The sequence below is a fragment of the Abrus precatorius genome, unplaced genomic scaffold (assembly GCF_003935025.1).
Source record: "Abrus precatorius isolate BTA unplaced genomic scaffold, Abrus_2018 Scaffold10, whole genome shotgun sequence".
NCBI classification, from domain to species: domain Eukaryota; kingdom Viridiplantae; phylum Streptophyta; class Magnoliopsida; order Fabales; family Fabaceae; genus Abrus; species Abrus precatorius.
In genome coordinates, this window is record NW_020874292.1 from 32619176 (window position 1) to 32632972 (window position 13797).

The following is a 13797-nucleotide window of genomic DNA, read 5'->3' on the forward strand; positions in this document are numbered from 1 at the left end:
TTCCAAGCGGATAAATCTTATTTCTAGCTGATTAGCTTTATATGATTCAAAAGGTCAACAAATGCACATTTGTACTTCACCTTTTCCCACTGTGACTCTTGTCAGAAGATCCTAATCCAAAGCGTCATTTGAATGAAAATGGTTGTTGCAAGGCCCGAAGAAGAAAGAGATTATACAAAAGAGCTTAGACAGTTTATCCTTAGTGAAGTACTTTTGCCACTTCTTGCAAGGGTCTTTGTAGTACATGCATATTTCAATATAGAGCGGCTATGTATTAGAAACGAGGATTTTTAGGAAATGAGGACTCCTTGAATTTATAGGATGTTTAGTTGTATTTCAGTTAAACTGCTGTTCTAAGAAGAACCATAACAAAAACTAAGAAACAAAGAAAGGCATGATCTCATGCCTGTTCTCTCCCATCCATTAATTCTCTTTCTAAGTTAGAACTCCTACTGCGGCTCCTTCAACTTGTAGCTTCGGCTTCTTTTGAGAGCAGATGCATACTTAGAAGATCGGTTCAATAAATATTGTATCCTGTCATTTATTGATGAGTCAAATTGAGTATTGAAAAAGACACATTCAGATGAAAACTTGAAAGGAAAATAATAACGTGAGAGAATAATATTAACATAATACTCACCCCAGGGAAAACTGTTCCTATGTAATGGAGTTTGCTTTCGGTTGCAGATAAGATCAAAGTCTGGAAAGGGAGATCAATTTTGGCACACTGCAACAACATAAAAGGATCTTGTATATTACATGCAGAAAATGGATCATCTATTCCTTTTAATGCTAAATTTAATTGCGCGGGAGAGAGAGAATTTATTTCCATTATGTGTGTACTAACATAGTACTTATGCACATTGCTGCACATTCGAGTAAATTTTTCAGTTTCGCAGCAGAACTACGGCAATGCAAATAAAAAAAAATTTAGAGTTGGAAAGTACCATTAAATTGAAATATAACATAATTTTGGACATTTTTATTATTAAGTATAGGTTACTGACCATGTTTTTCTTCGTCAGATGGTGGTACAAGTCAAGATTGTTGAACTGCAATATATGGAAGATCAAGTAATCTATAGGTCCACGGCACATCCTGCATGTAAATGTTATTATAATATATTTATAATTTCCTTGCAAAAGATAAAAAGTCAACAATAGCACTACGTCATAAAATTACTTCATGGTATGATTGACAGCTTTCTTTGGTAAGAAGAGGGATATGTCCAGCCTTGGGGACCATTGAACAGTAAGTCTGCAAAGAGTAACATAAATAGATGATCAGTAGCATTTGGAAGTTCAGAAGAAAGAGAGAAAAAATGGTTGAAAAGGTGGAAAGGAATGAAGGTTAAATTCTTCTCTCATTTGAATGTTAAAAATCTTTTAAATGGGAGTACTAAAGAAATATAAAAGAGAAAAAATTTTAGAGAGTATAGAAACAAAACCTCAAATCCCAGTTCTTTATTTTTAAAAACTCTCAAATATGGTTTGGAAAAGAGTTTTAAAAAACTTTCTTTTCCTTTCTTTTTTTTTTCTCCCTAAATCTAATTTAATTACAAATAAAGAAAGGAAATATAAAATTATGACTATAATAATTGAGAAAATGTAACACCAAGATTGTCTTTGAAAATTTTGGATTGGACAATATAGAGAAGATACACTTACGTCAAGGGTGCTGCTGCTCTCTTCATGACCTATTTCATTGGGAAAAAGAGGGGGAAAATTCAGCTATTTTGTAATTAATTAATTTCCATATTTGTTAGAATGCAGGTTGCTCGAACTTAAGAACATAACCCATTGCTGATCTAACCCTACAAAGTAGATGTTCTAAGCCAAGAAAGATTCTTTTACAGATTACATAATTCTATCATACCTTTGCTTTATGAAGGGATTTGTGGTTCGAGTGGATTTGTCCTGCCAAAGTTCCCTGGACGCACAAGAGAAAAAATTATTGTAAATCAATTATTTGTGAGCAAGGTTCTAAACCCATATTGCCAAATTTAATGATAAATTAAATGAATTAATAAATATAAACAATTGCGTAGATGCGATAAGCTTAGATATTAGGAAGTAGTTCTGCAACAAATTAAATTAACAAATATATATAGGAAACAAATATCTTCAATATTTTGCGATGCATTATCACAGCATACATTATGTTGGTCATTAATTAAATAATGAACCTAGCCACTTTACCTCCCATGCAGGCACATAGTATGGAAGATCTGAAAGAGTTGGTGGGGAAGGCCAAAAATTTCTTGGATTAAATTGAGGCACGATTGGTGTAGGAGGAACCAAAGGGCTTGCTCCTATTGCAGGAGTACCTAGTGGACCCAACCCAGTCATTTGGTACCTAAGGTTATCTGGAAAATGTTGGTGACCAGTACCATATGGACGAAGCATTGGGAGGCTTGGTGATGATGAGTGTGGTTGAGATTGAACAGATGAGTTCCCTATTGTTTGAGGGAAAATGGAATCACCAAATGAAGAATATGATGAGTGTGGTTGGGATTGAACAGATGAATTCCCTATTGTTTGAGGGAAAATGGAATCACCAAATGATGAATATGATGAGTGTGGTTGGGATTGAACAGATGAATTCCCTATTGTTTGAGGGAAAATGGAATCACCAACTGATGAATTAACTTGTGGGAGATCAATAATCCCTGGTCTGACTGCTGTGCTCACTGTATCACTTGGTTGATACCATGCTTTTGGTCCAACAGCCCTCAAATTTGGATTGTTTTGGGATGTTAACAAACCAAAACTTGAATTGTTTTCTGAGTTGAGAACAGTGTTCACCGCACCCGTATTGCTTCCAAGTTTCTGAACTAGTCCAACTGATGACCCTTCTCCAACATTGGAAGTGCATGCATTAGGTAATAAACCAAAGCTTGAATTGTTTTGTGAGTTGAGAACAGTGTTCACCGCACCCGTATTGCTTCCAATTTTCTGAACCAGTCCAATTGATGACCCTTCTCCAGCGTTGTAAGTGCATGCATTAGATAACAAACCAAAGCTTGAATTGTTTTCTGAGTTGAGAACAGTGTTCACCGCACCCTTATTGCTTCCAAGTTTCTGAACTAGTCCAATTGATGACCCTTCTCCAGCGTTGGAAGTGCATGCATTAGATAACAAACCAAAGCTTGAATTGTTTTCTGAGTTGAGAACAGTGTTCACCGCACCCTTATTGCTTCCAATTTTCTGAACTAGTCCAATTGATGACCCTTCTCCAGCGTTGGAAGTGCATGCATTAGATAACAAACCAAAGCTTGAATTTTTTTCTGAGTTGAGAACAGTGTTCACCGCACTCTTATTGCTTCCAAGTTTCTGAACTAGTCCAATTGATGACCCTTCTCCAGCGTTGGAAGTACATGCATTAAATAACAAACCAAAGCTTGAATTTTTTTCTGAGTTGAGAACAGTGTTCACCGCACTCTTATTGCTTCCAAGTTTCTGAACTAGTCCAATTGGTGACCCTTCTCCAGCGTTGGAAGTGCATGTATTAAATAACAAACCAAAACTTGAACTGTTTTCTGAGTTGAGAACAGTGTTCATCGCACCCGTATTGCTTCCAATTTTCTGAACTAGTCCAATTGATGACCCTTCTCCAGCATTGGAAGTGAATGCATTAGATAACAAACCAAAACTTGAATTGTTTTCTGAGTTGAGAACAGTGTTCACCTCATCGTTATTGCTTCCAAGTTTCTGAACTAGTCCAATTGATGACCCTTCTCCAGCATTGGAAGTGCATGCATTAAATACCATTGGTGAAATTGAGGTCAAGTCAACAGTGCTTGTTTTGTTTCTTGCTGCACTTTGTGCTGCAATATCCCTCAGCACTTGTCCAGATTCTTGTTCCGTTGCTCTAGTGTTGTCGAAGGAAATCTTTTCCTTGTTAGACATTAGGTTTTCTTGTCCAAGCGAATCGTTTGGAATTGGCTGATCTGGCTTAAAAAGGTCCTTCAAGGCGTCCTCTTCTATTATTGTTATACATGTCTTGGATTTTTTCCTTGGTAGAAGCATATCATATTCACCTAGCTCAGCTATAATGTCATCAAACACATTCATTGACTGGGCGCAGTTGGATAACGGAACATGTGCCTCATCATTTGTTGTAGCATCTAGGACAACCTGGGACAAGGGGCTTATAGCATGCTCCTGAACAAGAATGTATTTCATGTTAATAGAAAGCAAATGAAAAATAAATAAAAATAGGTCCTAAGTAAAAAATAATAAAACTTTGAAAGGGATTTAACTCCTTGAATATAAAAGGGAAAGAGAACTCAAAATATTATGTTAATTAGAACTTAAACATAGAAAGGTTACACGTACAAGTTTATCATCTTGGGCAGCTTCAATGGTTTGCTCTTCAAAATTAAAGTTATCAGCTGGGAATAATTCTTCTGAAAACGTCAAACAGAAAGAAAGAAAGGAATGTTTTAAAGAATTTGGTACATAGTTGCAAATGGACAAAAAAAAAAACAAAATACTTGTTTCAAAGTGCTGATAATTTTATGTAGAAATCACTAAAATGTTATAAGGAAAGAAAAAAGAAGAGTAAGCTACATAGTATTGGATAAATTTATTATAATATTGATTAAAATAAAATTAATGTGTTTAGGCTTTTCCATTAAGAAGAGCTGAGACTTGTCATCTAGACTTTGCCTAGTCGTCACCTGAGTGATGTAAGTGAAAGACAACCAAAATCTCCATGACAACTTAGTTATTATAAATAATAATGCATGGCTATATAGATATTTGATATTTAATATAAAATGAATAGAAAGAAGCAGAACAAGAAAATAAAATGCATTTTTTATGGCTTTTGTCACAAGAATTTTATCCCTACAGCAGTTAGCTAGAGCTATATTCAGTAATACTGTCGTTTTCTAATATGGCAATTAAGCGATATAAACTAGTTGAAGGTGAAAATTTAAGATAAATAACAAAGAATGCAGCTAGATATGTTAACAAGAAAAGAGAATAATAATTAAAAAAAAATTAATGTCACACTCGCACACAAGGAGAAGATAGAGAACCTGGGTCACCACTAGCCAAGACCATAGGAAGTCTGACATCAGTTGTTGTATTCATTGATTCTACACCTTCTTTTGTGGATGAATCCACTATTTTTTTTTCATGAATGGCTTCACATGCTTCCTTAAATTTTTTTGACAATAAAACAGTAAGTTGACCAATTCTATAATTAGAGATGGGAGTGTTTACCGTTGAAGATTCATTATTTCCCTACAAAAGAAGGAAAACAAGGTTATATAATGACCAAAACACACACACATGCATAGATAGACTAATGTTGCTAGTTTGCATGACTACTATTCATTCATTGGAAAACTATATGTATTTCCTTTTTATGGTTATAGAAAATTTGAAAAATCATGACAACAACTGCAATTTTCAATGCACTCCATAAAATCATGATATTGCTACCATTGTATACAACCTTGTCTTTGCATAACCAAAAGGGATCACTCCTTCTTCGACAATAGCATTATATTATTATGTAACTAGGGACTCATGACTTGGATCTAGCCATTAGATGTTTCTAGAGACGATATAGTTACTTATTCAATGAGAACAAAAACATATTTTGGGAGACCTACAAATCATAACAACAACTGCAATTTGCATGAAAGGATGAAATATGTCAGATATAAGCTTTTACCAAACTGAATATCGTTCCAAAAATTGGATGTTGCTTTGGAGTTATTATTGAAAGGGATACGGCTAACTGCATATAATAACATGAGCAGAGTTAGTGTAAATTAATAAAAGGGGTTAGGATTAGACAAAATTAAAAATAGAGTGTCTAGTTATTACCGGGGCAAACATTTGAGCCACTTCAAGAAAATCAACCTTTAAAGTCTCAAATTGCATTCCTATGTGTTTTCCTTCAGGGACTTTCGGCACTGACACTAGCGTTTTCCTCGGAATGGGGTCACTCGCTGTAATTAGGAGACAGTGCCTTTCTCCATCAAAGTATTCCTGTGTTGTGAATTTATCAGGGGGCCTTGGAAATGCCTGTTTAAGCCACAATTAAGACTGTTATTTCCATTTATATGATTGCATATGTAAGATAGTATAATTAGTAATGAGTATGCTTGTGTCCACATACAACTAGCGATTCAGCTAGTCCTTCTACAATAGCATGTTGATTTTGATTATTATCCCCGTTGAAAACTAAACACGATAAGGTGCCTAAAAAATAATTCACATCTCTTGTCCAATTGATAAATTGGATATCAAAACCTGCATAAGGAATGCAAAAGGAAATATATTAAGGATTTGCCTCAAAGCAATAATTATATTGAGGGATAGATAACTTTCTGATGAAGATATCACATATAACGTGTGTTTACTACAAAGGAATGTTTCAAATAATTGATAGAGTATACAACTACTATATGTTGCATTCAATAATAAGGCATAAGATCTTATATAGAAATTATGTAAAAGATATAATAGTTACCTAGATCAGAGTTGGTGTTAAATACAACTAGTCGCAAGTTGCATGATGCATGGCTAGCTCCCTGTTGACAAATGATGCATGGTAAGACAATACCTTTTCTCTTGTGGATTTGATAGCTATGCTATACTTGCATACGTACCTTCACACTATAACACCTTAATATAGGACTAAAACATTATTGTGAATCTCTTATTTATAGTGAAGTACTGAATAGCTGATGTATGGTGTATTGGTGTATAACAAGAAGCCGTAAACTTAGTTTTGAAATCCATCCATTTGGGTAACTCAATACATGTTTCTAGAAGAAAAATTATAACATTGAAAATCAAATTTAAAAAGGTTATTAGTTTAAGACTTTTAAGTTTTGAAATTACTTGTTCTCCTGAGTTGTCACAGAAGGACCTGCATAATCAACAAAGAAAAAAGCATATACATCAGAGCAATTTTAACTCACAAACTAGTTAATTCAAATATTTGAGCAAATTAAGACATCCGCACTTTTAGTCATAAAATAAAGGTTAACATACTGGTAAATGATGCACCATGAGCCTTATAACTTTGGGAATTCTACTCGCTAGTTGAAAATTGACAAATAGACCAATGAACCTTAACATTGAATACTTAATTCTAATTCTTTTGAAGTTCTTATTAGTTAAGTAATTTACTCATCTCGTAAATCACATCGTGGAATAATCAAATATTATTATTTAGCATGATATAAGATAGGGAGTTTTACATCGAATTTAAATGCATTAAGCCTTAGCGAGTTAAATTAAGTCTATAGTAGGTGTCTTAAATATCCCATCTCCAAAATATAAAAGAAATTAATTTCTTACTTGTCTTTTTCTATTTTGGTTAAAGTCAACCCTATTTTGATTCTATGAAAGTAGTTTTCTATTTATTGCACTTAAATTTTACATTGAATTTGGTCATTGAAAGAAGATGAGATAGAGTAAACTCTTCAATATTATTTAATAAGTTGGATCTTTTTATTTATTAAACGAAATATAAAACATTAGTGAAAAAATTAGAGTTAAAAATAGAGTTTAGCTTTATCTTTCGACAAATCTTTTTAGCAATTATTTTTTAATTTTATAAAATAAGTATTAAATAAAAAATATATACGTTTATTGTTTTGAAAGTATAAAAAATTAATATTTTTATTTAATAGCTAGAAAATTTTGTAAGCTTAAATGGTGAAATATTATAAAAAAAATATTGGGATGTTAGAATTTAGTTTAATTAACAACATAATTAGAAATATTCTTTTAGACTTCTTTGTCTATTCTTTGGGCTATATTTTTCCTACTCACTTGAAAAAAATGCTAAAAATAATTAAATTATTTTAGGACATACAAGTAGGATAACATTTTTTTTTCATTGGTATAGCAAATTTACTTTTCTATTTGGAAAATATTGACTTTTCTTTTTGTTGGAAAGTATTCTTGATGGGTTGAAATAGTTTTTTTTTAATGAAATACATGGAAGTGTCATTTTTCTTAAACATTTTTTTCTCTTTGCTCTTATGGTAATTCCTTGTTTGATTAGTTAAAAAGTAAAAAATTATTGATAATTTTTTTTAAGAAAAATCATTTGTATTGATCAAAATAGTTGGTTTTGTTTATTTCATCCATTAAAATAAGGTTGTGGATGAAAAATTGATAGATAGTGATCCAAAAAATGAATAACATAAAAGTAACAAGAAGTTGAGTACTTGATGGTCGTTCATACGATGAAAATTATAATAAGTAAAAAGAACTATCGAACCTGATAATCTTTACAAGATATTCTGAAAAAATGATACTCCAGTGAGGCGTTAAGGCTGAATTGCCATCCACTACTATGCTTAACCACTTCATAGTTGCCATTGATTTTTTTAAAATTGGTGATCTCACAACAAATAAAATAAATTAAAACAATATATTAAAATGTAGAATAAGATAGAAGCTACTGCAAACAAAGTGAGAACAAAGAACTACCTCATTGTAATTTACAGTGATGTAGTCTCAAATATATAGATTAGACCTATCTCACTCTCTTTCAACTGCTTTTGCTTGTTTACATTTGTGAATGCCACATATTAGGTATCATCGGACTTTCTGCCCTCTATTACTGAAGCAGTAATTGCAAGGTTATCAAGAATTCAAGTTTGTGACGGTGCATGAGTAATTTCAGTTACCAGTTACTAAGAGTACACATTTACACATTACTTGCTTATCACAAAGGTAAATCATTCAAATTATATATAATTTTTAAGCATAATTTCATTTTGTCTATTTAGTTTGACATACATGAAATGTTAGTTTCTTTATCTTTTTTGAACTATTTAAGTCTTTCTATTTTTAAAATTGTGCAAATATAGTCTCTTTGTCCATTTTTCTTCTACTTAAAACACTCAAATTTCTTCTTCTTTTATTCAAAATCTTAATACTCTTATTAGTTAAAATTTGTTAAAAGCTATAAAAATGAGAAAGAGAATAATTAAACTAAGAGTGAGAATTTTTAATTAGAAGTAGCACTAATACAATTTCTATAATTTTTTAATAAATTTTAGTCAATAACTAAGAGGGAGGACTAGAAAGAGTGTGTTTAATTTTTTTTTGTCAAAACAAATAAATTCAAATGACAAATTTCAATCAAAATATATAAAAAATATATTATTTTTTTCTCTACAAATTCTAATCTCACTTCTTAAAAATTTTCTGAATATTATCAAAATTTTACTAATTTTTTTACTATTAAGCATTTAAAATTAATTCATATAATAAACTAATTATAAAATCCTTACTTTAAAGTTTTAGTTTAAGGATTTCGTTTAAAACAAAATCAATAAAAAGGCTAAATTTGTATAATTTTTTTAAAAAAATTAATTAGCTCAACAATATTAGGTAAGTCAAAATTACACATAAACCAAACTAAAAGAATCAAGAATGCATTTAAGCTTTATTTTTACCAACCACATAGACATAATTAGCAAATAGACCAGAGATAAATACTAGCTAGTACAATTAATGATAATTAGTATTAATATAAAAGTATTATTAATTATTTGTTTTTATTAAGTACATTTTATTGCACTTAAAGGCACATAGTCAAATAAATATTTAATTACTTTTTAATTACTTACTCGCACTGAAAATTTTAAGTGTGAAAAGGATTCACATTTTTCTCAACAATAAAATAAATACTGTTTATTAAATTAAAATAATTAAAAATATCATATTGATATATATATATATATATATATAATAAATTAAAATTACAAAATATTTTTTATATGTATATTAATGACATAAGATTTAACAATGTAAGGTTTTAAGCATACGTAAAACTCTAAACAAGAAAAAAAGAATTAGAGTAATCCTTCGAATGAATTTCTTTTAGATATATGAAATGCATAATTAAAGATTAAAATTTAAAAGTGGTGAATATTGCGAAGGTAATGAAAGGATGAGAATTTAGAAGTATCAACATCACATAGGGCATAGTCAATGGTGATTTGTGAAGTAACAATGCAAAACTCAACGTTTTTATTGCAAAAATGAGTGATATTAGAAAGAAAGTTGAGGAAAAAAGTAGAGAAAAACAAGCATGCGACGTGGCAAACATTAAGAGGTCTTTTAATTTCAGAAAATTGAAAATGATTTGAATTCTTGTTTCATTTTTAAGCCAATTTTATAATTAATAATTTTATCATATTTTTAATTAAAATTAAATTATTTTTCTCTTGTAAGGATATAACTACAAATATTTTATTTATTCTATAAATTTTAATATCATTTTAATCCACTAACATAAAAAAATATATGATAACTTAATTAATTAATAAAATTAATATTGATTAAGTTCATCAATCATAAAATAAATATCTTCAATTTAGAGCTTACTATTGTTCAAGTCAAAGATCAATTGTAGACTCTTTAAGATTACTTTTTATAAAGCAAATTTTTCTTTTGACTGAATGGAGGTTTCTCTAGAGTACTAATTAAATAGAATTTTGTTGACTCATCATTTATATCATATTAGTTTATATATATATATATATATATATATATATAATATTTTTTATATTTTTGTTAGATTTTGATTTTAATATCTCTAATTTTTTATTTTTATATAATTTTTTTCAATCATGAAATAATTTAAATAATGAGTAAATCTACTATAAATATTAATTATAATTTTTGAGAGTTTAAATATGTTTTTAGTCATCAAATTTTAGCAAATTTTTTATTTGACTTAAATATACTTTTAATCTTCACATTTTAAGCAAATTGTTTATTTTAGCTCTTTTAAATAATTTTTTATTTTAGTCCTTACTTTTTTTATAAATTTTAAATTTTAATTTTTAATATTGATTTAATTCATTAAGACACTGTCAAATTTTTTTAATTTGACTACATTAGCATTAAAGACTAAAAGTAAAAATTTATTAAAAAAAGAAACTAAAATAAGAAATTCATTTAAAGAGACTAAAATAAAAAAAATCTAAAATATTAGGATCAATATATATTAAAAAAAATTATTTTAATTCTTTCAAACAAATTTTTATTTTTATTTTTTATAAATTTTTATTTATTGTTGAGATACTGTCATATGTTAGTTTGTATGATTATTTTAATTTTTTTTGTTAAATCACATCAGCGGCGCTGTGTTAGAGAATAAATAAAAATTTATAAAAAGGTATAAATAAATAAAAAAAATTAAAGGAACTAAAAAAAAATTACTAAAATATGAAAACAAAAAATATATTTAAACTTTTCGAGTTTCAATTATATTGCATTTTTAAGAAGAGATTAAATAAAGGAGAAAAAATTAAAAAATAAATTCTTCTAGAATTTGAATAAAGTGATATTAAAATTAAATTTTTTTTATCATATTAAATAACATTTAAATTATTATAATATAATTAAAATCAATATGTTTTGTCATTTATTATACTTTGTCATTTTGTTAATATTTTATTGATATTTTAAAGAAATAATAAAAGATGTGGACCTCACAACTTTTATTTCATTTTTTTAATATTTTTTTACTTTATAATAATTTCCGGAAGGGGCGTTTTATTTTCTTTTGACACTGTTTCGGTCTTTCTACTAAAAATTAAAGGAGAAAAAAAAACAGATATAAAATTCAACTTGTTTATTTCTGTTTAAATTTTTTAAAGTATATTTTAAAATACTTATAAAATATATTTTTAAAAATAAAAAAAATTGTGTTAATACAAAGGGTCAACATCCTCTTCAATTAATGAATCACTAAATAAAACTAATATTATTAAATATTAATTTATTTTATTATAATAATAATAAATATAGTATTCTATTGAATGAATAGTTTAGATGATCTGTAGTGAAATACTTTCCTTTAAAAAATCTTATGTTCATAAATAATATTTTTATTGGTTATTTGTATAAAGAATTTTTAAATAGAGTTAACAATTCTAGCTATTCAACTTGCTTTGAGTTTAATTTTTTTAAGTTTAGTTGTGTTAAATAATAAGTTAGCACGAAAAAGCTAAAAACATTTAAAATTACTCAGGCCTTTACAATAATAATCTAAATTTTGTCACTTATCCAAACGCTAGTAACAGACTTATGATAAAAAGTTGTCTTGAACTCACATGTGTTGAGTTTTTCATTGATGAACTAAAAAATTCGAATGTTTCAAGTAAAAAGAAAAAAAATTCGAATGTTTGACAAAATAAAAAAAGTTTAAATTTATTTGTCTTTAATTTTAATGCTTAAATTCTCATTTTATATGAGTATTATTAGACTAAGCCATCAAGAAGAGTTACTTTATCAGTTATATTTTTAAATAAATTACATTAATTACTAAAATTAGTTAAAATTTATTAATTTTATTAAAATTTTAAAAAATGTTTATATACTAATTTTACTTTCATTTAATATATTGAACTTATTAATTTATTTTAAATTCTCACCAACTCTATTTCTTAAAGATAAATGAAAAAAAATAAATATTTTATAGAAACTATAAAGTGCCTTCAATAATAATAATAATAATAATAATAATAATAATAATAAATTTAGACTAATATCATGAATTATATATATTTAATGCTTAATTATTTTTTTAAAAAATATACAAGTATATTTTTTAGAACTAGTTAATACTTTTTTTAGTTGAACCTGTTAAAAATTAGTTTTTATTATTAATTAAATTATATTAATTGACGAGATGAATAACAAAAATTTAATTTATTATTATTACATTATTAGTATTTTTAATATTTTATTATTTAAATATTAATTTTAAAAAATTCTTAAAAATATTGTTTTATTTTATGCTAGAAACGACAAATTTTAGTTAGATTAGAATTATGATCTAATTAGTCCAGACTCATAGAATGAACTTGTGAACTATATATATATATATATATAGAATTTTAGCATAGGAACAACAAAGGATTTTAAGTGAGTTGTTCATGTTGAAATCTAGAAAACAGTTGTTGTGACTATTTCATTTGCCTTAATAAGATAATCTTAAAACTAACTAATATGTTTTAAAATATAAATCTGGCATTGACATTTAGGAACCATTAGAGTTCCCTGTCATCGTTATCATGCATATGATTTCTATGTACATAGATATGAGTATGTATTAGAAAAACATAATAAACAATATATGAGTAGAAAGAAATATCAATCTTTGACAATCTTTATAGGGCATTTTGAAACAACAATTTGAGTTTTCATCTACTGACGATAGATACTAGAGTTGGGTTTCCAAAACTATAAAATCAAATTACTTAATATAAATAATTCATAGGTATAGATCATAATATCAAAGTAATAATAACCCTCCATTGCCAATATCAGCCCACCATCGGTATGCATTCCTTCCAATGACCCAGCAATTAAATGACCCAATCTTTTAGCATCATTGTGTTCTTTCCCACTATGGTCATTTTGTTAAGATACACAAGTCCCATTTTGGTGGATCAACAACGTATCAAAGCGTTTATAAGTTAAGAGAGATTTATCCTAAACTTGCTTAAGATATTTTAGAGAGAAGAGTCTCTCAAACTTGTAGTCTAAACACTTTTTACTATTAGATGGAGCTCACATACTAAATTATAATACACTTAGTCCCAGATTTCATACCTTGAATTACGTTCTTGCCCTTAATCGTTTCAGGTTTTTTGGTACAATTTTAAACATCTCCCAGAACTAGTAAATTATTGCAATTAATTAAATAATGGCTGCTCAATTCTTATTCAATTAAAGAATATTATTTTATTAGGAGACCTTGGAAACATCTGCTTAGACATAATTAAAATTA